The sequence below is a fragment of the Pan troglodytes genome, chromosome 21 (genome assembly GCF_028858775.2).
Source record: "Pan troglodytes isolate AG18354 chromosome 21, NHGRI_mPanTro3-v2.0_pri, whole genome shotgun sequence".
NCBI lineage: Eukaryota > Metazoa > Chordata > Mammalia > Primates > Hominidae > Pan > Pan troglodytes.
The window spans coordinates 46,216,258-46,240,905 of record NC_072419.2 but is presented as its reverse complement, the minus strand read 5'-3'; positions in this window follow the sequence as shown (position 1 = coordinate 46,240,905).

The following is a 24,648-nucleotide window of genomic DNA, read 5'->3' as shown; positions in this document are numbered from 1 at the left end:
TGGTAGCTCGATGGGGATGGCATTGAATCTGTAAATTACCTTGGGCAGTATGGCCATTTTCACAATATTGATTCTTCCTACCCATGAGCATGGAAAGTTCTTCCATTTGTTTGTATCCTCTTTTATTTCCTTGAGCAGTGGTTTGTAGTTCTCCTTGAAGAGGTCCTCCACATCCCTTGTAAGTTGGATTCCTAGGTATTTTATTCTCTTTGAAGCAATTGTGAATGGGAGTTCACTCATGATTTGGCTCTCTGTTTGTCTGTTGTTGGTGTATAAGAATGCTTGTGATTTTTGTACATTGATTTTGTATCCTGAGACTTTGCTGAAGTTGTTTATCAGCTTAAGGAGATTTTGGGCTGAGACAATGGGGTTTTCTAGATATACAATCATGTCATCTGCAAACAGGGATAATTTGACTTCCTCTTTTCCTAATTGAATACCCTTTATTTCCTTCTCCTGCCTAATTGCCCTGGCCAGAACTTCCAACACTATGTTGAATAGGAGTGGTGAGAGAGGGCATCCCTGTCTTGTGCCAGTTTACAAAGGGAATGCTTCCAATGTTTGCCCATTCAGTATGATATTGGCTGTGGGTTTGTCATAGATAGCTCTTATTATTTTGAAATACGTCCCATCAATACCTAATTTATTGAGAGTTTTTAGCATGAAGGGTTGTTGAATTTTGTCAAAGGCTTTTTCTGCATCTATTGAGATAATCATGTGGTTTTTGTCTTTGGCTCTGTTTATATGCTGGAGTACATTTATTGATTTGCATATATTGAACCAGCCTTGCATCCCAGGGATGAAGCCCACTTGATCATGGTGGATAAGCTTTTTGATGTGCTGCTGGATTCGTTTTGCCAGTATTTTATTGAGGATTTTTGCATCAATGTTCATCAAGGATATTGGTCTAAAATTCTCTTTTTTTGTTGTGTCTCTGCCTGGCTTTGGTATCAGAATGATGCTGGCCTCATAAAATGAGTTAGGGAGGATTCCCTCTTTTTCTATTGATTGGAATAGTTTCAGAAGAAATGGTACCAGTTCCTCCTTGTACCTCTGGTAGAATTTGGCTGTGAATCCATCTGGTCCTGGACTCTTTTTGGTTAGTAAGCTATTGATTATTGCCACAATTTCAGCTCCTGTTATTGGTCTATTCAGAGATTCAACTTCTTCCTGGTTTAGTCTTGGGAGAGTGTATGTGTCCAGGAATTTATCCATTTCTTCTAGATTTTCTAGTTTATTTGCATAGAGGTGTTTGTAGTATTCTCTGATGGTAGTTTGTATTTGTGTGGGATCGGTGGTGATATCCCCTTTATCATTTTTTATTGCCTCTATTTGATTCTTCTCTCTTTTTCTCTTTATTAGTCTTGCTAGCGGTCTATCAATTTTGTTGATCCTTTCAAAAAACCAGTTCCTGGATTCATTAATTTTTTGAAGGGTTTTTTGTGTCTCTATTTCCTTCAGTTCTGCTCTGATTTTAGTTATTTCTTGCCTTCTGCTAGCTTTTGAATGTGTTTGCTCTTGCTTTTCTAGTTCTTTTAATTGTGATGTTAGGGTGTCAAATTTGGATCTTTCCTGCTTTCTCTTGTGGGCGTTTAGTGCTATAAATTTCCCTCTACACACTGCTTTGAATGAGTCCCAGAGATTCTGGTATGTTGTGTCTTTGTTCTCGTTGGTTTCAAAGAACATCTTTATTTCTGCCTTCATTTCGTTATGTACCCAGTAGTCATTCAGGAGCAGGTTGTTCAGTTTCCATGTAGTTGAGCAGTTTTGAGTGAGATTCTTAATCCTGAGTTCTAGTTTGATTGCACTGTGGTCTGAGAGATAGTTTGTTATAATTTCTGTTCTTTTACATTTGCTGAGGAGAGCTTTACTTCCCAGTATGTGGTCAATTTTGGAATAGGTGTGGTGTGGTGCTGAAAAAAATGTATATTCTGTTGATTTGGGGTGGAGAGTTCTGTAGATGTCTATTAGGTCCGCTTGGTGCAGAGCTGAGTTCAATTCCTGGGTATCCTTGTTGACTTTCTGTCTTGTTGATCTGTCTAATGTTGACAGTGGGGTGTTAAAGTCTCCCATTATTATTGTGTGGGAGTCTAAGTCTCTTTGTAGGTCACTCAGGACTTGCTTTATGAATGTGGGTGCTCTTGTATTGGGTGCCTATATATTTAGGTTAGTTAGCTCTTCTTGTTGAATTGATCCCTTTACCATTATGTAATGGCCTTCTTTGTCTCTTTTGATCTTTGTTGGTTTAAAGTCTGTTTTATCAGAGATTAGGATTGCAACCCCTGCCTTTTTTTGTTTTCCATTTGCTTGGTAGATCTTCCTCCATCCTTTTATTTTGAGCCTATGTGTGTCTCTGCACATGAGATGGGTTTCCTGAATACAGCACACTGATGGGTCTTGACTGTTTATCCAATTTGCCAGTCTGTGTCTTTTAATTGGAGTATTTAGCCCATTTACATTTAAAGTTAATATTGTTATGTGTGAATTTGATCCTGTCATTATGATGTTAGCTGGTGATTTTGCTCGTTAGTTGATGCAGTTTCTTCCTAGTCTCGATGGTCTTTACATTTTGGCCTGATTTTGCAGTGGCTGGTACCGGTTGTTCCTTTCCATGTTTAGCGCTTCCTTCAGGAGCTCTTTTAGGGCAGGCCTGGTGGTGACAAAATCTGTCAGCATTTGCTTTTCTGTAAAGTATTTTATTTCTCCTTCGCTTATGAAGCTTAGTTTGGCTGGATATGAAATTCTGGGTTGAAAATTCTTTTCTTTAAGAATGTTGAATATTGGCCCCCACTCTCTTCTGGCTTGTAGGGTTTCTGCCAAGAGATCCACTGTTAGTCTGATGGGCTTCCCTTTGAGGGTAACCCGACCTTTCTCTCTGGCTGCCCTTAACATTTTTTCCTTCATTTCAACTTTGGTGAATCTGACAATTATGTGTCTTGGAGTTGCTCTTCTCGAGGAGTATCTTTGTGGCGTTCTCTGTATTTCCTGAATCTGAACGTTGGCCTGCCTTGCTAGATTGGGGAAGTTCTCCTGGATAATATCCTGCAGAGTGTTTTCCAACTTGGTTCCATTCTCCCCATCACTTTCAGGTACACCAATCAGACATAGATTTGGTCTTTTCACATAGTCCCATGTTTCTTGGAGGCTTTGCTCATTTCTTTTTATTCTTTTTTCTCTAAACTTCCCTTCTCACTTCATTTCATTCATTTCATCTTCCATCGCTGATACCCTTTCTTCCAGTTGATCGCATCGGCTCCGAGGCTTCTGCATTCTTCACATAGTTCTCGAGCCTTGGTTTTCAGCTCCATCAGCTCCTTTAAGCACTTCTCTGTATTGGTCATTCTAGTTATACATTCTTCTAAATTTTTTTCAAAGTTTTCAACTTCTTTGCCTTTGGTTTGAATGTCCTCCCGTAGCTCAGAGTAATTTGATCGTCTGAAGCCTTCTTCTCTCAGCTCGTCAAAGTTATTCTCCATCCAGCTTTGTTCCGTTGCTGGTGAGGAACTGCGTTCCTTTGGAGGAGGAGAGGCGCTCTGCTTTTTAGAGTTTCCAGTTTTTCTGTTCTGTTTTTTCCCCATCTTTGTGGTTTTATCTACTTTTGGTCTTTGATGATGGTGATGTACAGATGGGTTTTTGGTGTGGATGTCCTTTCTGTTTGTTAGTTTTCCTTCTAACAGACAGGACCCTCAGCTGCAGGTCTGTTGGAATACCCTGCCGTGTGAGGTGTCAGTGTGCCCCTGCTGGGGGGTGCCTCCCAGTTAGGCTGCTCGGGGGTCAGGGGTCAGGGACCCACTTGAGGAGGCAGTCTGCCCGTTCTCAGATCTCCAGCTGTGTGCTGGGAGAACCACTGCTCTCTTCAAAGCTGTCAGACAGGGACATTTAAGTCTGCAGAGGTTACTGCTGTTTTTTTGTTTGTCTGTGCCCTGCCCCCAGAGGTGGAGCCTACAGAGGCAGGCAGGCCTCCTTGAGCTGTGGTGGGCTCCACCCAGTTGGAGATTCCAGGCTGCTTTGTTTAGGTAATCAAGCCTGGGCAATGGCGGGCGCCCCTCCCCCAGCCTCGCTGCTGCCTTGCAGTTTGATCTCAGACTGCTGTGCTAGCAATCAGGGAGACTCCATGGGCGTAGGACCCTCTGGGCCACGTGCGGGATATAATCTCGTGGTGCGCCGTTTTTTAAGCCCGTTGGAAAAGTGCAGTATTCGGGTGGGAGTGACCTGATTTTCCAGGTGCCGTCTGTCACCCCTTTCTTTGACTAGGAAAGGGAACTCCCTGACCCCTTGCACTTCCCGAGTGAGTGAGGCAATGCCTCACCCTGCTTTGGCTCGCACATGGTGCGCGCACCCACTGACCTGCACCCACCCACTGACCTGCGCCCACTGTCTGGCACTCCCTAGTGAGATGAACTGGGTACCTCAGATGGAAATGCAGAAATCACCATCTTCTGCGTTGCTCACGCTGGGAGCTGTAGACCGGAGCTGTTCCTATTCGGCCATCTTGGCTCCAAAAAACGGTATTCATCTTTTGAACAGGCATGATTGGTCAGATGATGAGACAACTTCTTTTGTGGGTGACCAGACATTTGCATATTAGCAAATCAAGGTCTGGAAAATAAATCATTTGGCCTAATCAGAAATGGAGATCTCTCAAGGACACAAGCTATCTGACAAATCAGAAGATCCAGGAAGAAAGTGTCTGAAGCCAATAGGAAGCCAGAAAACCCTAAGCCTCACACCATATCCTTTTGGAAATTTCTGCTGATGTCTCTACATATTGAAGTGATTTCCCTTCTAGCTTTTCTTCAAACGTGAACACTAAGGATAATTCCTCACTTTTTGCTTTTATTGCAATCCATCAATACCCCAGATACAGCACTACTTATTCTAATTATTTACTCATAGTTCTGTGTCCTCCGTTGAGAGTACCTTGAGGGTAGAGAGTGTGCTTTCTTTCCATTAATATCTCTTAATCCTAGCCATGACTGGGCACCCAGCTTGTTCAGAAAATATTTGTTGGAAGGGTGAATGAAATGTCCTTTCCTGCCAGAAGTCACATGAAATATCCCCTTAGAACTTCATTGTTAGTGATTTTGTTATATCTCCAACTTTGAGCCAATCACAGTGATTAAAAAAAAAAATCTGGACCAAGTGTGGCAGCTGACACCTGTAATGCCAGAACTTTGGGAGGCTGAGCTCAGGAGTTTGAGACCAGTTTGGGCAACATGGTGAAACCCCGCCTCTACAAAAAATACAAAAATTAGCTGGTAGTGGTGGTGTGAACCTGTGTTCTCAGCTACTTGGGAGGCTGAGGTGGGGGAATGGCTTGAGCCTGGGAGGGGGAGGTTGCAGTGAGCAGAGATCATGCCACTCCACTCCAGCCTGGGCAACAGAACAAGACTGTGTCTCAAAAAAAATTAAAACAAAACAAAACAATAAAAAAATTAATCTGATTGACTTAAGCCAATATAAGCCCACATCTACATTTGAGGCTGGAGTCCCTCGCTATCTAATTACAAAAGCGGGAATGGAAAAGAGGTTAATCCCCAAAGTCGAATCAGGACACTATGATTACTTGAAGAGAACTAAATGTGGGGGCAGCAAATAGCAGACATCTAATACAGTAGGTTACGAGGTAAGTATGATATTAATTGACCTACTCAGATGTGCATACACCTAAGAGCTTCTAATTTTGTTAATAATTGAAATCAGTATGCCAATAAATGTTATAATCTGACCTCCATATTCCATGTTTTGTAAAAATTAGTTTTATATTGGTATTTCCCATAAATTGCAGCTGCTAAACAAGTTTTACATGAGTTATTATACTTTGCAGGAAGGCTCAATTAGTTACTGTGTCTTTGGTCTGTGTTTAGCCTGCTACTCCAAGATCTGGCTGGAGCTCTTTGCTGATGAGTGCAGGTCCATATTCTACATGATATCTCCCCATCGTCCTCTTTGTTGCTCTTCTCCATGGCAGCTGTCCTGGCCCTTTCCCCCTGGGCTGCCAATCTTCCAGCCACCAATAAACCACTCTTAATGACTCACATTAAGACTCCGGAATGTGGTCCTAGATCAATCTCAATCTGTGAATCAGTTACCAAATTTACAATAAAATAAAACACTTTCTTTACCAACCACACTTTCTCTACCAATCTTAAGGTGTCACAGAATACAGAAATAACATTTAAGTTTTTTCAGATTCATCAACAGCATCAAGTTAAGCTCATCCATGTAAAAATTTTTTAAATATTAAGGGATTTTTAAATGCATATACTGATAAGAATAGAAGTGTTACTATTAGCAATAGAACAATGTCAAAGTGGCATAAGAAGTGGAGAATCTGACAATGTTATGGAAAATGTCCTTGGAGTAGAAAAAAAGGGGTGTTTAAAAATGCAATTCACAGGGTTGGGGCCAAGATGGCGGACTAGAAGCAATGCGATCAGAGGCTCCCATTGAAAAGAACCATAATGGTCTGCAAATCCTGCACCAGCAACCGAGGTATCCAGGTTCTCTCATCAGAACTGACTAAGCGGCTGGCATTATCCACAGAGAGGAAAGAAGACCATTGTGGTGTGGTGGACCATCTGACAGCCACATGGGGCAGGGGAGCAGTCACCCCCCAGGCAAGAGAGGCAGTGAGTGAGCATGCTACCTAGCCTGGGAAAACAGGTTTTTCCACAGAACTGTGCAACCCATGGATCAGAAGATCACACTCATGAGCTCATGCCACCAGGGCCTAGGGTCCCAACCACGGAGCCATGCAGATTCTCAACAGCGACTCAGCTAGAATCTGCTTAAGCTTGCCAAGGTCCCAGTGGGGAGGGGTGACCAGCACCATAGCTGTGGCTGCTTGCTGTGTAAGCCATTTGAGCTCCTTCAGGGAGGGGCAACAGCGAACACTGAGACTGATAGCTGCCTAACACACTAAGCTCCCAGGATAGGGGAAGGGTGGCAGACATTTCTATAGCTCCAGGCCGCGCTTTTCCCCTGCTGGAGCCAGGGAGACTGGACCGCTTAGTACCAAGAGGTATCCCCTAAAGCCCAACACACTAGCTGTGGCAGACTGCAGACAGAGTGCCTCTTCAGGCCCTACCCTGACTCATCCCTCCTCACTGGGCATGGCCTCCCTGCAGGAACTTTAACAACTTCAGCCAGGGACTCAGGGACAGAACTCTGATCTCCCTGGGCCTGAGCCCCTAGGGGAAGAGGTGGCAGCAATCTCCACAGACCAGCAGACTTAGTCTTTCCTTCTGCTAGTTCTGAGGAATCCAGGGAGCCCAGACGACTGGGTTTCCCCCCAGCAAAGCACACCCCTTCCATGGAGGGACAAAGTGCTACATTAAGCAGGTCTTGCTCCCCATGCCACCCAACTGGGTGAGACCCTCCAAGAGGGGTGGTCAGACACCCTATACAAAAGCATTCCTACTAGCATCATGTTGGTGCCCCTTGAGGTCAGAGATCCCAGAGGAAGGAGCAGGCAATCATCTTTGCTGTTCTCCAACCTTCTCCCATGGCATCTCCCAGTGCAGGAGTGAGCCAGATGAATAGCATCTGAAGTGAACCCCCAGCGAACAACAGCAGCCCTACAGAAGAGGGACCTGCACATTGCAAGTAAAACAAACAGAAAGCAACAACAGCATCAACAAAAAAAGTCCCCACAAAAACTTCATCCAAGAGTCAGCAGCCACAAAAATTGATACTAGACAAACTCATAAGGCTGAGAAAGAATCAATGAAAAAAACACTGAAAACCCAAAAGGCCAGAGTGCCTCTTTTCCTCCAAATGATCACAATGCCTCTACAGCAAGGACGTAAAACTGGACGGAAGACGAGATAGATAAATTAACAGAAGGAGGCTTCAGAAGCTGTGTAATAACAGACTCCACTGAGCTGAAATAACATGCTCTAACCCAATGTAAAGAAGCTAAAAACCTTGATAAAAGGATACAGGAGCTGCTAACTAGAATAACCAAGTTAGAGAGGAACATAAATGAACTGATGGAGCTGAAATACACAGCACAAGAACTTCGTGAAGCATAGCTGAATCGACCAAGTGGAAGAAAGAGTATCAGAGTTTGAAAACCATCTGGCTGAAATAAGGCATGCAGATAAGATTAGAGAAAAAAAAAATGAAAAGGAACTAACAAAACCTCCAAGAAGTATGGGACTATGTAAAAAGACCGAACCTATGATTGATTGTAGTACCTGAAAGAGATGGGGAGAATGAAACCAAGTTGGAAAACATACTTCAGGATATTTTCCAGAAGAACTTCCCCAACCTAGCAAGATAGGCCAAATTCAACTTCAGGAAATACAGAGAACACCACTAAGATACTCCATGAGAAGATCAACCCCAAGACACCTAATCCTCAGATTCTCCAAGGTTGAAATGAAGGAAAAAATGTTAAGGGCAGCCAGAGAGAAAGACCAGGTAACCTACAAAGGGAAGCCCATCAGACTAACGGCAGACATCTCAGCAGAAACTCTAAGTCAGAAGTGAGTGGTGGCCAATATTCAAAATTCTTAAAAGAATTTTCAACCCAGAATTTCATATTCAACCAAACTAAGCTTCATAAGCAAAGGAAAAATAAAATCTTCTCCAGACAAACAAATCCTAAGGAATTTTGTCACCACCAGGCCTGCCTTGCGAGAGCTCCTGAAGGAAGCACTAAATATGGAAAGGAAAAGCTGGTAGCAGCCAATGAAAAAACACACCAAAATATAAAGACCAACAACAGCATGAAGAAAATGCATCAACTAGTGTGCAAAATAACCAGATAGCATCATGATGACAGGATCAAGTTCACACATAACAATATTAACCTGAAATGTAAATGGGCTAAATGCCCCAATTAAAAGACACAGACTGGAAAATTAGATAAAGAGTGAAGACCCATCAGTGTGTTGTATTCAGGAGACCCATCTCATGTGCAAAGATACACATAGGCTCAAAATAAAGAGATGAAGGAAAATATACCAAGCAAGTGGAAAGCCAAAAAAATGCAGGGGTTGTAATCCTAGTCTCTGACAAAACAGACTTTAACCAACAAAGATCAAAAAAGACAAAGAAGAGCATTACATAATGGTAAAGGGATCAATTCAACAAAAATAGCTAACTATCCTAAATATGCATACACTCAATACAGGAGAACCCAGATTCATAAAGCAAATTCTTAGAGACCTACAAAGAGACTTAGACTCTCACACAATAATAGTGGGAGACTTTTACACCCCACTGTCAATATTAGACAGATCAACAAGAGAGAAAATTAACAAAGATATTCAGGACTTGAACTCAGCTCTGGATCAAGTGAACCTAGTAGATTTCTACAGACCTCTCCACCCAAAGTCAACAGAATATACTTTCTTCTCAGTGCCACATGGAACTTATTCTAAAATTGACCACATAATTGGAAGTAAAACACTCCTCAGCAAATGCAAAAGAACTGAAATCATAACAAACAATCTCTCAGACCACAGTGCAGTAAAATTAGAACTCGGATTAAGAAACTCACTCAAAACCACACAACTACATGGAAATTAAACAACCCGCTCCTGAATGACTCCTAGGTAAATAATGAAATTAAGGAGGAAATCAAGAAGTTCTTTGAAATCAATGAGAACAAAGAGACAACATACCAGAATCTCTGGGACAGAGCTAAAGCAGTGTTAAGAGGGAAATTTGTAGCATTAAATGCTCACATAAGAAAGCTAGAACTATCTCAAATCAATTCCCTAACATTACAATTAAAAGAGCTAGAGAAGCAAGAGCAAACAAATCCAAAAGCTAGCAGAAGACAAGAAATAGCTAAGATTAGAGCAGAACTGAAGGAGATAGAGACACAAAAAATCCTTCAAAAAATCAACGAACCCTGAAGTTGGTTTTTTGAAAAAATTAACAAAATAGATAGATTGCTAGCTAGACTAATAAAGAAGAAAAGAGAGAAGAATCAAATAAACACAATAAACAGTGATAAAGGGGATATCACCACTGACACCACAGAAATACAAACTACAATCAGAGAATACTATAAACACCTCTATGCAAATAAACTAGAAAATCTAGAAGAAATAGATAGATTCATGGACACATACACCCTCCCAGACTAAACCAGGAAGAAGTCAAATACCTGAATAGACAAATAACAAGTTCTGAAATTGAGGCAGTAATTAATATCCTACCAACTAAAGAAAAGCCCAGGACCAGAGAGATTCACAGTTGAATTCAGCCAGAGGTACAAAGAGAAACTGGTACCATTTCTTCTGAAACTATCCAATCAATAGCAAAAGAAGGAATCCTCCCTAACTCATTTTATGAGGCCAGCTTCATCCTGATACCAAAACCTGGCAGAGACACAACAACAAAAATGAAAACTTCAGGCCAATATCCCTGATGAACATTGATGCAAAAATCCTCAATAAAATACTGGCAAACTGAATCTACCACCACATCAAAAAGCTTATTCACCATAATCAAGTTGGCTTCATCCCTGGGATGCAAGGCTGGTTCAATATATGCAAATCAATAAATGTAATCCGTCACATAAACAGAACCAGTGACAAAAACCCCATAATCATCTCAATAGATGCAGAAAAGGCCTTCAATACAATTCAACATGGCTTCATGTTAAAAGCTCTCAATAAACTAAGTATTGATGGAATATATCTCAAAATAATAAGAGCTATTTATGGTAACCCACAGCCAATATCATACTGAATGGGCAAGGGCTGGAAGCATTCCCTTAAAAAACTGGCACAAGACAAGGATAACCTCTCTCACTACTCCTATTCAACATAGTATTGGAAGTTCTGGCCAGGCCAATAAGGCAAGAGAAAAAAAAAAGTGTTTAAATAGGAAGAGAGGAAGTCAAATTGTCTCTATTTGCCGATGACCTGTTTCTATATTTAGAAAACTCCATAGTCTCAGCCCAAAAACTCCTTAAGCTGATAAGCAGCTTCAGTGTAGTCTCAGGATACAAAATCAATGTGCAAAAATCACAAGGATACCTATTCATCAACAATAGACAAGCAGAGAGCCAAATCGTGAGTGAACTCCCATTCACGATTGCCACAAAGAGAATAAAATACCTAGGAATAGAGCTAACAAGAGATGTGAAGGACCTCTTCAAGGAGAGCTGGAAACCACTGCTCAAGAAAATAAGAGAGGACACAAACAAATGGAAAAACATTCCATCCTCATAACTAGGAAGAAGCAATATCATGAAAATGGCCATACTGGCCAAAGTAATTTATAGATTCAATGCTATTCCCATCAAACTACCATTGACAGTCTTCACAGAATTATAAAAAACTGCTTTAAATTTCACAGGGGACCAAAAAAGAGCATGTATAGCCAAGACAATTCTAAGCAAAAAGAACAAAGCTGGAGGCATCAAGCTACCTGACTTCAAACTATGCCACAAGACTACAATAACCAAAACAGCATGGTACTGATACCAAAACAGGCATATAGACCAATGTAACAGAACAGAGACCTCAGAAATAACACCACACAACTACAACCATCTGATCTTTGATAAACAAGCAATGGGGAAAAAATTCTCTATTTAATAAATGGTGCTGGGAAAGCTGGCTAGCCATATTCAGAAAACTGAAACTGGACCCCTTCCTTACACCTTATACAAAAATTAACTCAAGATGGATTAGAGACATAAACGTAAAAACCAAAGCCATAAAAACCCTAGAAGAAAACGTAGGCAATACCATTCAGGACATAGGCATGGGCAAAGATTTCATGACGAAGATGCCAAAAGCAATTGCAACAAAAGCGAAAATTGACAAATGGGATCTAATTAAACTAAAGAGCTTCTGCACAGCAAAAGAAACTAGCATCAGAGTGAATATGCAACCTACAGAATGGGAGAAAAATTTTGCAATCTACCCCTCTGACAAAGGTCTAGTATCCAGAATCAAACAAGTTTATGAGAAAAAACAAACAACCCCATCAAAAAATGGGCAAAGGATATGAACAGACATTTCTCAAAAGAAGACATTTATGCAGCCAACAAACATATGAAAAAAAGCTCAACATAACTGATATTAGAGAAATGCAAATCAAAACCATGATGAGATACCATCTCATGCCGGTCAGAATGGTGATTATTAAAAAGTCAAGAAACAATAGCTGCTGGTGAGGCTGTGGAGAAATAGGAATGCTTTTACACTTTTGGTGGGAATGTAAATTAGTTCAACCATTGTGGAAGACAGTGTGACAATTCCTCAAGGATCTAGAATCAGAAATACCATTTGACCCAGCAATCCCTTTACTGTGTATTTACCCAAAGGAATATAAATCTTTCTACTATAAAGACACTTGCACATGTATGTTTATTGCAGCACTATTTACAATAGCAAAGACATGGAACGAACCCAAATGCCCATCAGTGATAGATCGGATAAAGAAAATGTGGTACATATACACCATGAAATACTATGCAGCCATAAAAAAGAATGAGATCATGTCTTTTGCAGGGACATGGATGAAGCTGAATGTCATCATCTTCAGCAAACTAATATAGAAATAAAAAACCAAACACTGCATGTTCTCACTCATAAGTTGGAGTTGAATAATGAGAACACATGGACATAGGGAGGGGAACAACACACACTGGGGCCAGTTGGGAGGTGGAGGGCGAGGGGAGGGAGAGCATTAGGACAAATAGCTAATGCATGTGGGGCTTAAAAACCTAGATGATGGGTTGATAGGCACAGCAAACCACCATGGCACATGTATATCTATGTAACAAACATACATGTTCTTCACTTGTATCCCAGAACTTAAAATTAAAAAAAATGCAATCTTTCAGCTCCAAATGAGGGATCGATCTTTTGAAACTGTGTTATAAGCACAAGGTGGGAATGGCATGGAGTGAGAATAGAGATTTTATTGGTGAGGGTTCCTAACATACTTTGAAAAGCATGTGTGGAGGTCATACTTTCAGTTATTGGATTTGATTCTTCGGGCATGAAGCCTCAGTAAACATACCCTTCATGGGGACCAAGGAGGATTGCTTGCCCTTTTGAATGAGGCTTCTATGGACAAAACCCTGTTTCTCAGCGTAAGATGTGGTTTTGAACATCCTGGAAAAATACACCTACACCTGATTCATTGGAGCAGCTCTGGCCAGGATAGGGTTTCAGCCTTGCTTGAAATGGCAGCCCAGATGTTCCCCCAGAACCCAGCATAACCCCATGGTGCTAAGGAGTCACTCACCATGCCCCACAATCCAAACAAAACCTTCTTTGTGAAATGGGAAGGGAGCATCAGGTTGCGCTCCCAGCCAGCTGCCAATCCCTCTCAGCTTGGGACCCTTTCCTCCTCTCCCCAGGGCTCCATCAAAACTTTTAGCAGAAATATTTGCCCTAGGCATCTACTGTGTCAGAAGCCTGACAGCTTGTTTTTATATATATTTTGTTACACTCAAGCATGGGTACTGTTTTAGGAGAGAAATAAAGAAGTAAGATGAAAAGTCTGTTAGTTAAGCTTTGGTTAACTTTCTGTGTTATTGTTATTTTTTTTATTTTTGTCCTAGCCAATGCACAGCTCTTAAATGAGCTTATTATATTCACTAAAGAGTGGTTTATCTGAGTTAATGGGTTATTCACAAGGAGACTAAAAATGCAATTATGGTGGTGAATGACTTAGGTACACAGAAGAAAGAAGTTCTTCCTCCAGGTAAGACTTTGTTCAGATCCTGGCTCAAGAAGTGTCAGAGGAAATATGTGACCTCTCTCTCTCTCTGATTTCTGCTATTCTTTTTGATGGTTGATTAAACCACAGAGAACCTTATGGGAACTTGGCCATAGTAATATAAGCCACAAAGTTACAGTCATAAAATAGCAGTACCAGTTCTTCTTTGTTTGTCTCTGTTTCTTGAATCTCTTAGATCTCAGGAAATATATCATCTAGATATTGCTGTGTGACAAACCACATCAAAATTCAGTGGCTTAAAACAATAGCATTTATCATTCACAAGTATATGGGTCAAGTAGATGGATCTTCTGATTTCATCTCTGCTCACTGATACATTGGTTGCCAACTGTGGTAAACACCTCTTCTCATCTTGGCTGGACTGTTTCACATATTTGGGATGACCTTGGATGGGACAACTTGGCTCTTTTCCGCTTGGTTTCTTATCCTCCAGCAATGTAGCCCAGGCTTCTTTACAAAGTACCTGAGGTTGCAAAGGAGTGTTAAAAAAAAGAGCACAAGTCTTCCTGTGGCTGCGGGCAGATCCAGTGTCATTTCCTGCACATCCTGTTGGTCAATGCAGAATGTAAGGCCAAGCCCAGAGTCTTCTATGAGGACACAACCAAGGTGCATGAACACAGGGGGCATGGAAAACTGTGGCCATAATACGGGGTTGGATGTGACTCCTCTTTAGAAGACTCCTTCTGTTTTTGACTGCCTGCCCTAGAGCTGAGTGGATAAGTTCAAACTGGAGTGAAAGAGAGGAAGCCCAGCTTTACTAGTGCATGATGTATTTTGGTTCACATCTGGCCTATGTACACTGATTAATTGGTTAGAAGCCATTAACAGAGGTGAGTGATTAGGCTCTGCCTAATCTCCAATATTTAGAAAGAAAAATGAGCAAAAAAACATCAAAGGAAATCAATGGTTCTTCATGCTCACTGGTGCCACTCTCACCTGGATGGTTGCCAAAGACCCCTGACAAGTCTCCTGTCTCTAGTTCTTGCTTTCTTTGTTCTCATAGTTGGCTCCCTTTCATTGAGACTTAATCCTATCATAGCACTCATTCCGTATTAAATTTGCCTATTTACTTATATACTCCCTCTTCAGACCATACGCTCCATGTAGGCAGGGACTGCACCTGTTCGTTACATTTTTTCCCCAACAATGAGGAGAATTTTTGTGATCCATATAGGAGGTAATCAATAACAATTTGGCAAATGAGTGAATTCAAGGATAAATGAGTGACTAATCACAGGTACTGTTGATTTTGATTATTTCACATCCTTACAATGGGATTGGAAACTAGATGCATAGAAGAAAGGCAGGATTTCTCACTTAAGGAATTACAATAATGTTCCTGCCTCGCTTGCCTCTAAAACAAAGCCCAAACAAATCAAAGAGCTCAAGGATCTCTTGTAATTACTGTGGTGATGTTTTCTAAATAAATAATTGGTACCCATGACCCAATAGGCCTTAGTACAATAAAGGGGTCCTAGTATAGAATATTTGAGATGAAGAATGTCTCATAAAATTCTCATTTAAAATCCAACTCTACTTCCCTATGAGGCAGCATAACTCCAGGGATTAGAAGTGACTTGCTGTTCCTTCCACAGAGTCAGGCAGGTGTTTTTAAAATTTTATCTAACCTCTCTTCCACCCTGCGTCTCTCTGTCAGCAGTGGTTCTCTCAGGACTACTGGTTAAATTCTTACCATCCCTTCATTTTCATTCCTAGAGAAGATCAGCAGGGGTGTTTGAGATCATTCGTAAAATGTTTCATAAAATCATTTATTCTATGGTAGGTTCGGCCACCTAGAAGTCTTTTGTGTCATAGTTAATCTACTCAGAAATTCTCCTGACTTATGTGAATTTTACAGAAAGTGTTGGAAAGACAGAAGGGCCTAGAGTGGGGCAGAAATCTGCCCACATTTTAGGAGAAGCATTGATACCAGGTCAGCTTCCATTGTTTCTGGCACTTGAGTTTTGTATGCAGTTCCTCTGAGCCTGCAACGTGAGGGGAGATGCTAGAGCAGTGAATAATGGTCAATAAGATTAACTAAGGGAAACAAAATCTAAGGTTTCTAAGCCTCCATTCCAGAAATTCTGCTTTGATATGCCTGGAATAAGACCAGGAATTGGCACTTAGCCAGATACCCAATGAATTTTGCTGCACTGACCCCATATTGAAAAACACTGGTACAAGGAAGTTATTTTTTTCTTTGGTCTTTTAAAGTATAATGTTATGGTCATGTACATTTGATTGAAATAAACAATTGGTGGGAAAAGTTATCTTCCACAGGCCCTCGAATTGTAGCTCTGATGTAATAAATTTCTAAATTTTCATTTATCTGGAAAATGAATGAAACAAAACAAAACTAAAAGTGTATTGAACTTGACATATTTGACATGTTCTCTTACATTTTCATCCAACATAAGTTGTGATGGCTTTATTCAAGAACTTCCTTAGTCTAATAAATATATTTGTAACATTTCCCAAAAATATAGCATGACTTCTCATACTCTTATGGCCAGGGAATGGAAAGAGAGATAAATGGTTAGATAAATGATTGTTCTAAGGTTAGTACTGTACCAGGAACATATGCTCATGTGGGCCAGTTGGTGGAAGGGTAGAGTTTGAATTGGACCTTAGTCCTTGGCTACTATTTGATGATAGTATTTATCATGAAGCTGTCAGGAAGACAGTCTCATAAACATGCTATTGGGAAGAAACCAAGTATGCTCAGTTGAGCCACTAGAAGTTTTTCCTTTTGCAAAGGGATCCGATGGCTTTTCTGAAAGAGTCAATGAAAAGAAAGCTTTAAACTTAAAATTGATACCAAGTCAAATAATTTCAAACGGAGAAAGGAGCCAAAACCTGCCCCAGAGACTGAAGGAATGCCCAGGTGAATGAAGTCTCCCTTTGACAGAGGACATGCCTGAGATGCCCAGGGCTGGTGCTAAGTTCACGGTTGGCTAATAAAGATGGAGGATGTGTATAAGACACCATGGCACTCCACCTTATCCCCAAAATATAGATTTGTTACAAGTTTCTGGGGAAGTAAAAATGGAGCTATTAACTGGAAGTTTACCAAAAGAGATAAACCACAGTGTGGCTGTGGAAATCAAAGCCTATTTTCATATATCCTAGGTTTGTGTCCATGAATGAGCTGTGTGGCCCGAGCAAGTTTCTAAGCCTATGTGCTTTTGTTTCATCACTCTTCAAGTGAGCATAATAATGTTATGAGGACTAAGTGAGATCATTTATACTAGAGTGCTTAGCACACTCTTTAGCATATAGTGAGCACTCAATAAATATTAGCTATGATATTGTAATATAATAAGAAATAGATATTTGGTTTCTGACTACAGTTCCTGGCATAGCGCTTCTAAAACTCTTATAATTTCCTAAGCAATAGTGGTGCTAGGACAATCTTTCGTTCTAGTATTTTGTCTTTGATCCCAGTTCCTGACATAGAGTTCTTAAATCCCTTGGTGTTTTCTGGGTGATAGGAGTATTTTCTTTCTAATGAGGGTACTATTTCTGGGCTCCTGGATGAGGGCTGTTCAACAGAAAACCCAAGCCAGGATTAGAAGTTTGGGGCTTACAGCCTCCATTCCCATTCTCCAGAGGGAGGCAAGGGGCTAGAAATGGACTTAATAGTCGATCATGCCTGTGTGGTGAAGCCTCCATAAAAATCCCTGAACTATGGTTCAGCTGCCCAGATACCTGGACACATGGAGGTGCCTAGAGGGTGGCACCCAGAGAGGGGATGAGGGAGCCATGTTCCTTCTCCTAGACCTCTCCCTGTGCATCCCTTCCATCTGGTTGCTCACCTGTATCCTTTCTAATAGCTTTCATAACAAATGTGTAAACATAAGTCAAATGTTTCCCTGAGTTCTGAGAGTTGCTCTAGCAAATTAACCAAGCCTGAGAAGGGGGTCATGGGAACGAACCCCCAACTTATAGCTGATGGGTCAGAAATATAGGTGAAAACCTACTATGTGTGACTGGAATCTGAAGTGGGGATCAATCTTGTGGGACTGACTGAGCCCACGCTTGTGGGATTTGATGGTATCTCTGGGTATATAGTGTCAAAATCGACTTGAATTAGAAGACACCCACTTGGAATCTATGCAAAATTGCTTGGTTGATGTATGTTTCCCCCGAAAAAAACTCCACACATCTGATATCAGAAGTGTTGTGTTGAGTGGTGAATGTGAATAGGCAAAAAACACTTTGGGTTTTTCTTATCTCTTTACAGTAACTATTGTTATTATTAATATTATTAGCAGAAGGAGCAGTAGCTTTAATGGTGGTATGTATATACAGCATCCGGGGCCCTAAAACTCTAAGTCTCATTATCTTGCCAGAATCATAGTCTGCCTTTGAGAAAGCAACCCCAAGCAGCCAGAGAGATGTTCTTTTGTTGATTTTTTTTGAAAATGTTTCCACATTTAGAGAACCACGCCCGGTCTCTTCAGATTAAGGGGTCTGTTCTTCAGAAGTGCCTAGCAGACGTTTTACAACACAGCAATTATCTTTTAACAAGTGGCATTACGCCCCACCCTACCAGAAAATATAGTCTTTAATTTCAAGCACCCTCTTCCAGCTTGGTATGAATTACATTGTATCTGGATGGAATTCTTTGGAAGTTCTAAAATAAAGTGGATTTGTTTTCCTAGAGTAAAATGTAATGAAAGTTGTTTTTTTAAAAAATTATTTTAATGAGTATCATATTCGATATCATAAAGAGTAAGAACTGGAGAAGATTTTAAATGTGCCTAAAATAAAAACAAATTTAAAAAAACAGTGATGTCCAGAGCTGACAAAATTTTTGTAAGGTTTGTCTACTTATTCTTATGGTGACATTGCTTTAAAAACCCATGCAAGCCTTTATGGGAAGCAACATGGCAACATGTAACAAAAGTCACAGAATTAGTTTTATTTTATTCAGTCATTTTTCTCAATGGAATTTGTCCCAAGAAAATAATTCACCAGAACCAAAACTTGAATTCATAAGAACATATGGTTCACGGACAGAACCTAAAAATTTGATTACAAGAGAATGGCTGGAATGGTGGAATTTTCACTAACTGGAAAAATATGTATCAATTAAACACTGGTCACTCTGAAGACTCCAAATAGATGAAAAATATGTAAACTGTGAAGTAAAATGAATGAAAAGGGCAATGCAATATAGAATACAAATTGCATTTACAATTATTTACAGTATATGTTCACATACATACAAACTCAATGGAAAACACAAATATCAAATCATCATTGTGCAGAAAAATATATTTTTCTCTTTTATAAACTTCCTTTTTTTGGCTGGGTGTGGTGGTTCATGCCTGTAATCCCAGCACTTTGGGAGGCCAAGGTGGGTGGATCACGAGGTCAGGAGTTCGAGACCAGCCTGGCCAACATGGTGAAACCCCGTCTCTACTAAAAATACAAAAATTAGCTGGATGTGATGGCATGCGCCTGTAATCCCAGCTACTCAAGAGGCTGAGGCAGGAGAATCGCTTGAACCTGGGAGGTGGAGGGTGCAGTGAGCTGAGATTATGCCCCTGCACTACAGCCTGGGCAACAGAGCGAGATTCCGTCTCAAAAACAAAAAAAAAACAAAAAAAAAAACAAAACTTCCTATTTTCCTACCAAATAAACCTAATTTTTTTGCCATTAAAAATTGCAATTAATTTTAGAAAACTAACAGCTGGCAATTATTTGAAAAATCAGTGCTGCTTATATTTATAAATGTATATTCTCCAAGATTGTGTGAACAAGGACTTCATAAAGGACGAGACACAGGTTTTTGAAGACATCTTGTCGATTCCTGATTAATTATCTGTCTCTTTCCCCACTTCCCCCAAACCCACTAGGTAATTTAGTCTTATGTCACTTCTCTTTATGGCCCGGGACCAGGCCAGCCTGGTTACACCTCCACTGAGGCTGTGCAAATTCTCAACTCAGCCAACAGCTGGAATAATTATTAAAAAGCCCCACTGGGGCAAATCTCAGTGTAATGATGGTGAAATCACAGCCATGTTGGTAATTGCGGGGGGACGTCTTTTGTTTTTCAAGTGAAAGATGTTTCTCCTCTTCCACTCCAATTTTCTGAGAGTAACAGTGGGCACTGGGTATGCACAATTTGGAACATGTAAGTAGATTCTGCTCTGACATCTGTAAGGCCTCAGGGAGCCTGCCTCCCGGGAACAGGATGGGGAGCCTTCCCATATGTGGATTTGTCTGCTTTATTTATTCATGTCTGCATCTGTGTCTGTGTTGTTGTGTTTTGTTTTGTTTGTTTTCTGCTTGGCTTAAAAGCTTCTTGTCCTTAGGGATCCAGGCCCCGCCCCAAATGGCTTATGTCGTACTGGATCTCGGAGGTAGGAATCCAGAAGTCTCCATTCCATCCTTTGGTATAGTATGAATATCTGGGATGAAGCATTCCTCTCTCTGTCAAGCAGCAGGAGTTTCACTGAGTTTCTGCTCATGCTTTGTGGTGGCCAAGAATGCTAATGACTCCATGTGAAGATAGAGAAGTGACATAATAAGGGGCTTTCTAATCATTATAGATTCCTCTAAATGTTAGAATCCACTCAACTTGCTATTATGTGTGTTTTTTTCTTTTTTTATAACTTACTGGTTAGACTGCAATGCAAATGACTATGGCTTGCAGGCTGCTGGCTAAAAGAAAAGGAAGAATAGTATCGAAACAAGATGAGAAAAGAATGCTCAGCAGAGTGGCTTCATGACCAGAGAAGACAGAACAAAAGTTAAACATTCTAGGAGTGAAAAGGGTGTGGATGAATCTGAGCTCCTAGCTATGTGATTACAAGCAACTTAACCTCCAGAAACCCTGCTCCTCTTCCAAGCCTTTGCCCACTGGTGCTGATAGGGTTAATGCTTTCCTGCTCCAATGGAAGCAGAAGAGAGGCAGCTGGTGGGTGCTGGGCTTGGCACAGGGCAGCGGGGCTCACCGTACCCCTCCTCCTCTGGGGCTGCTGGATCATCTCATTGCTGAGCAGCTGTTGTGCTCTGGCTGCCAGAACAACCTTTGGAAACCTAGTCCCAGACGTAGCAGGGGTGCTGCTCCGGCCTATGAAAGGCGAGCTCAGGAAGACTTGGGAATTGCACCTTCTATGGGAAATGCAAAAGCAATATTTATCAAAGAGCCTCAGTCCCAGGCACCCCAGGCTCTCTTGTCACAGTGCAGCACTTGGCTGCTGGCTCCCCGCAGTGTCTTCACTCCTTTACTCATAGAGGAGGATTGATACAGTGATCAGACAAGTTCCCCAAAAGGAGAAGAGAATGAGGCACTTTCTAGGCTCCTGCTAATGCTGACTGGCATACAACCAACTCAAGAATAGAATGAGTTTACAGAAGTAGGAAACATGCAGCAAAAATACTGCTAGGCTGGTCCTAGCCCAGCAAAGGGGTTTGAGAGTGACCAGTAGGATTCTCTAGCTTTTCTTTCTGGGCAATGACCTGGCTCAGACCCACCACAGTTCTGTGTCTGGCCAGCAGAGTGGATATGAGAATGAACTCAGAGCCAAGCCACTTAATTTGAATTTTGGCTCTGCCATTTACTAGCTGTGTGACCCTAGGCAAGTTACTTAACCTCTTTGGCTTTCAGTTTCTTCTTCCATCAAGTAGGAGTAATAGTCTTATAATCTCAAAGGATGAGCAAATGAGTTAATATATGTGAAGTGCCTAGACTGGAGCATTTTATAAACGCTTTTAAAAATAAAGTAAGAATCACCTCGTTTATGCAGGTAGTAAAGATAAGTCCCTATATGGAGCAAAGAGGGGACTAAGCCTGTACCTGTTGGGCTGATGGCACATTCTGAGCTGGAAAAAGGAGGCCAGCATGGAGGGAAAATAGCTTCAGTGGTGAATGGAGTAGCTGGAACAGAGTCGGTGAGAGTCGATTGTGCACACATCTTCCCAACTCCACGTTAAGTGACATCACCTTGGTAACTTGAAACTGAACATGGTGGAGGTATTTACACTACAGAAACTGGCAAGTGGCAGATGCTACGCCATCATACAGCACCTTTATAGCACATATTTCTGAAGGCCTAGAAGACAGTGGATTTTCTGTCTCCCAGCAAAGTTTACCTCTGTCTGACTCAAATCTACTTCAGCATCTCTGGGCTAAGAAAAGAAATTCTAAACTTACCCTCTAATAAAAGGTAACATTTCTTGAGCACCTACAATAGACAAGGCATTGTGGTTTTTGTTTTTTTTTTTAAAGAGAGTCTTACTCTGTCACATCCAGGCTGGAGTGTCGTGGCACGATCTCGGCTCACTGCAGCTTCTGCCTCCCAGGTTCAAGCGATTCTTGTGCCTCAGCCTTCCAAGTAGCTGAGATTACAGGCAGGTGCCACCACACCTGGCTAATTTTTGTATTTTTTATCAGAGCCTGGGTTTTGCCATGTTGGCCAGGCTTGTCTCAAACTCCTGGCCTTAAGTGATCCACCCATCTCAATCTCCCAAAGTGCTGGGATTAGAGACATGAGCCACTGTGTCCAGCCCATTGTATAGATAAATTGCATGCATCGGATCATTTAATAATCACAGCAACCTTAGTAGTATTTCTATATACAAGTGAAGAAAATGAGGCCCAGATTGGGTAAATAACTTATGGAAGGGAGTGGCTGAGTTGTGATTTGAGTCCACCTAGTATGCGTTAGCAGGTTGGCAAAAGTAAATTCATTACCCACTTGAAATTTCATTATCTCATGGCATCTAGGAATTCCATATTGAACACACTGCTCTGTGGATTGTAATGGAATTAGAATGACCTTCTAAGGAAATATGTGGTGCTTCTGAGATCTGTTTTAACATGGCTAGAAGTTGTTCTTAACATAAATCAATCATTCAACATAAATATGTTGATATTTTCTACGTGCAGGACACTGTCCCAGGAAGAGAGGTTACTAAAAAGAAGTGTGTGACTTGGTTCCCTGTCTTACGGAACTTGCAGACTTTTCAGTGAGGAGTGGCTTGAAGGGTTATTCCTATCCCAAGGCAGGTCTTCTGGGTAATTTTTAAGTGGTTGAGTTCCCTGGGAATCAGGGTGAGTAAGGAAACTTGCCAAGTCTCAGATCCTTGTCTGCACAGCAGGATCACAGTTGTACGACTGCCTCAGAGCTTCATTGTGGGGATTGAATGAGAAGGTACATTTATAATCTTAGTTCAGTGCAAGGCAAATAGTAAAACCTTATGCCTCATCAATATTAACTGATATTCATTATTATTTTTTGAATTGTGAAAACAATTCAATACTATAAAATGTCTATTGAGACTTCTCATGTCAGAGCAAAGACAGAAACTACTAGACCATATTGAAAGGAAAAAGACTTGAAATAGGCTTTCATTGCTCCAGAACATTTAGAGCCAGAGGGGACATAGCATAAAACTTAGGAAGAAAATCAGCTTGAATTCTGGCCCTTACACTTGTATGGCCTTACGGATTAGGGTTTTGACTCTTCTCAGAGTAGTCCTTCTAAGAGGTTCAGTCAGATGAAGTTATGCATGTGATAAAAACTCTCTGATAGGTCTCAATTTCATTCAACTAAAATGTCCTGGCCAGGCACAATGCCTCACGCCTGTAATCCCAGCACTTTGGGAGGCTGAGATGGGCGGATCACCAGGTCAAGAGATCGAGACTATCCTGGCCAATGTGGTGAAACCCCATCTCTACTAAAAATATAAAAATTAGCTAGATGTGGTGGCGCATGCCTGTAGTTCCAGCTACTCGGGAGGTTGAGGTAGAATTGCTTGAACCCAGGAGGCGGAGGTTACAGTAAGCCGAGATTGCACCACTGCACTCCAGCCTAGTGACAGAGTGAGACTCCGTCTCAAAAACAAACCGAAAAAAAGAGTTCTGGCCAGGCACAGTGGCTCATGCCTGTAATCCTAGCACTTTGGTAGGCCAAGGCCGGCAGATCACCTGAGGTCAGGAGTTTGAGACCAGCCTGGCCAACATGGTAAATACCTGTCTCTACTAAAAATACAAAAATTAGCCAGGAGTGGTGGCACGTGCCTGTAATCCTAGCTACTCAGGAGGCTGAGGCACAAGAATCACTTGAACTCGGGAGGTGGAGGTTGCAGTGTGCTGAGATCATGCCACTGTACTCCAGCCTGGGCAATAGAGTGAGACTCTGTCATAAATAAATAAATAAATAAATCCTTATGATGGCCTTCAAGGTCCTGTGACCTGGTCCTGTTACTTCTCTGGCCTCTTTCCCTCTCTTTCCATCAGCCTTTCTGCTTCACCTACACTGGCCTCTGTGCTGTTGATCCTGCCTTGGGGACTTTGCCTTTGCTATTTCCCCCGCCTGGAATCTTCTTCTCCCAGATACCCCCATGGTTCTTTCTTTCGTCTCCTTGAAGCCTCTGCTGAAATATAACTATCTTAATGAAGCACACCCTGATCTCTCTATTTAAAATCACAATCCATCACTCCCGTCCACCCTGTGTCTACAGGTAGCCTCCACCCAGATCTCTTATTTCACTCCCATGGCACTGTTTGCTATCTAATACCCTATCTAACTTACTAATTTGCCATGGTTATTATTTGTTTCCTGTTTTCCCTACTGGAACATACTCTCCATGAAGGCAAAGTGATCTTTGTCTATTTTGTTTGCTGATGTGTTCAAACTTCTAGAAAAGTGACTGAAATATAGCAGACACTCAATAAATGCTTGTGGAATGAACAAATGAATTACTTAACCTCTGTAAACCCCAATTTCCTCTTCTTTAAAACAGGAATAACAATCATACTTACTTTATAGGCTTATCATGAGAATTAACTTAGATAATACATATAAAGTATAAGCACAGTGCTTGTTACCTGGTAAACATTCAAGTAATTATCATTACCATCGTTATTATTTCCTAACAGTTTTAATCTCAGACAGACACATT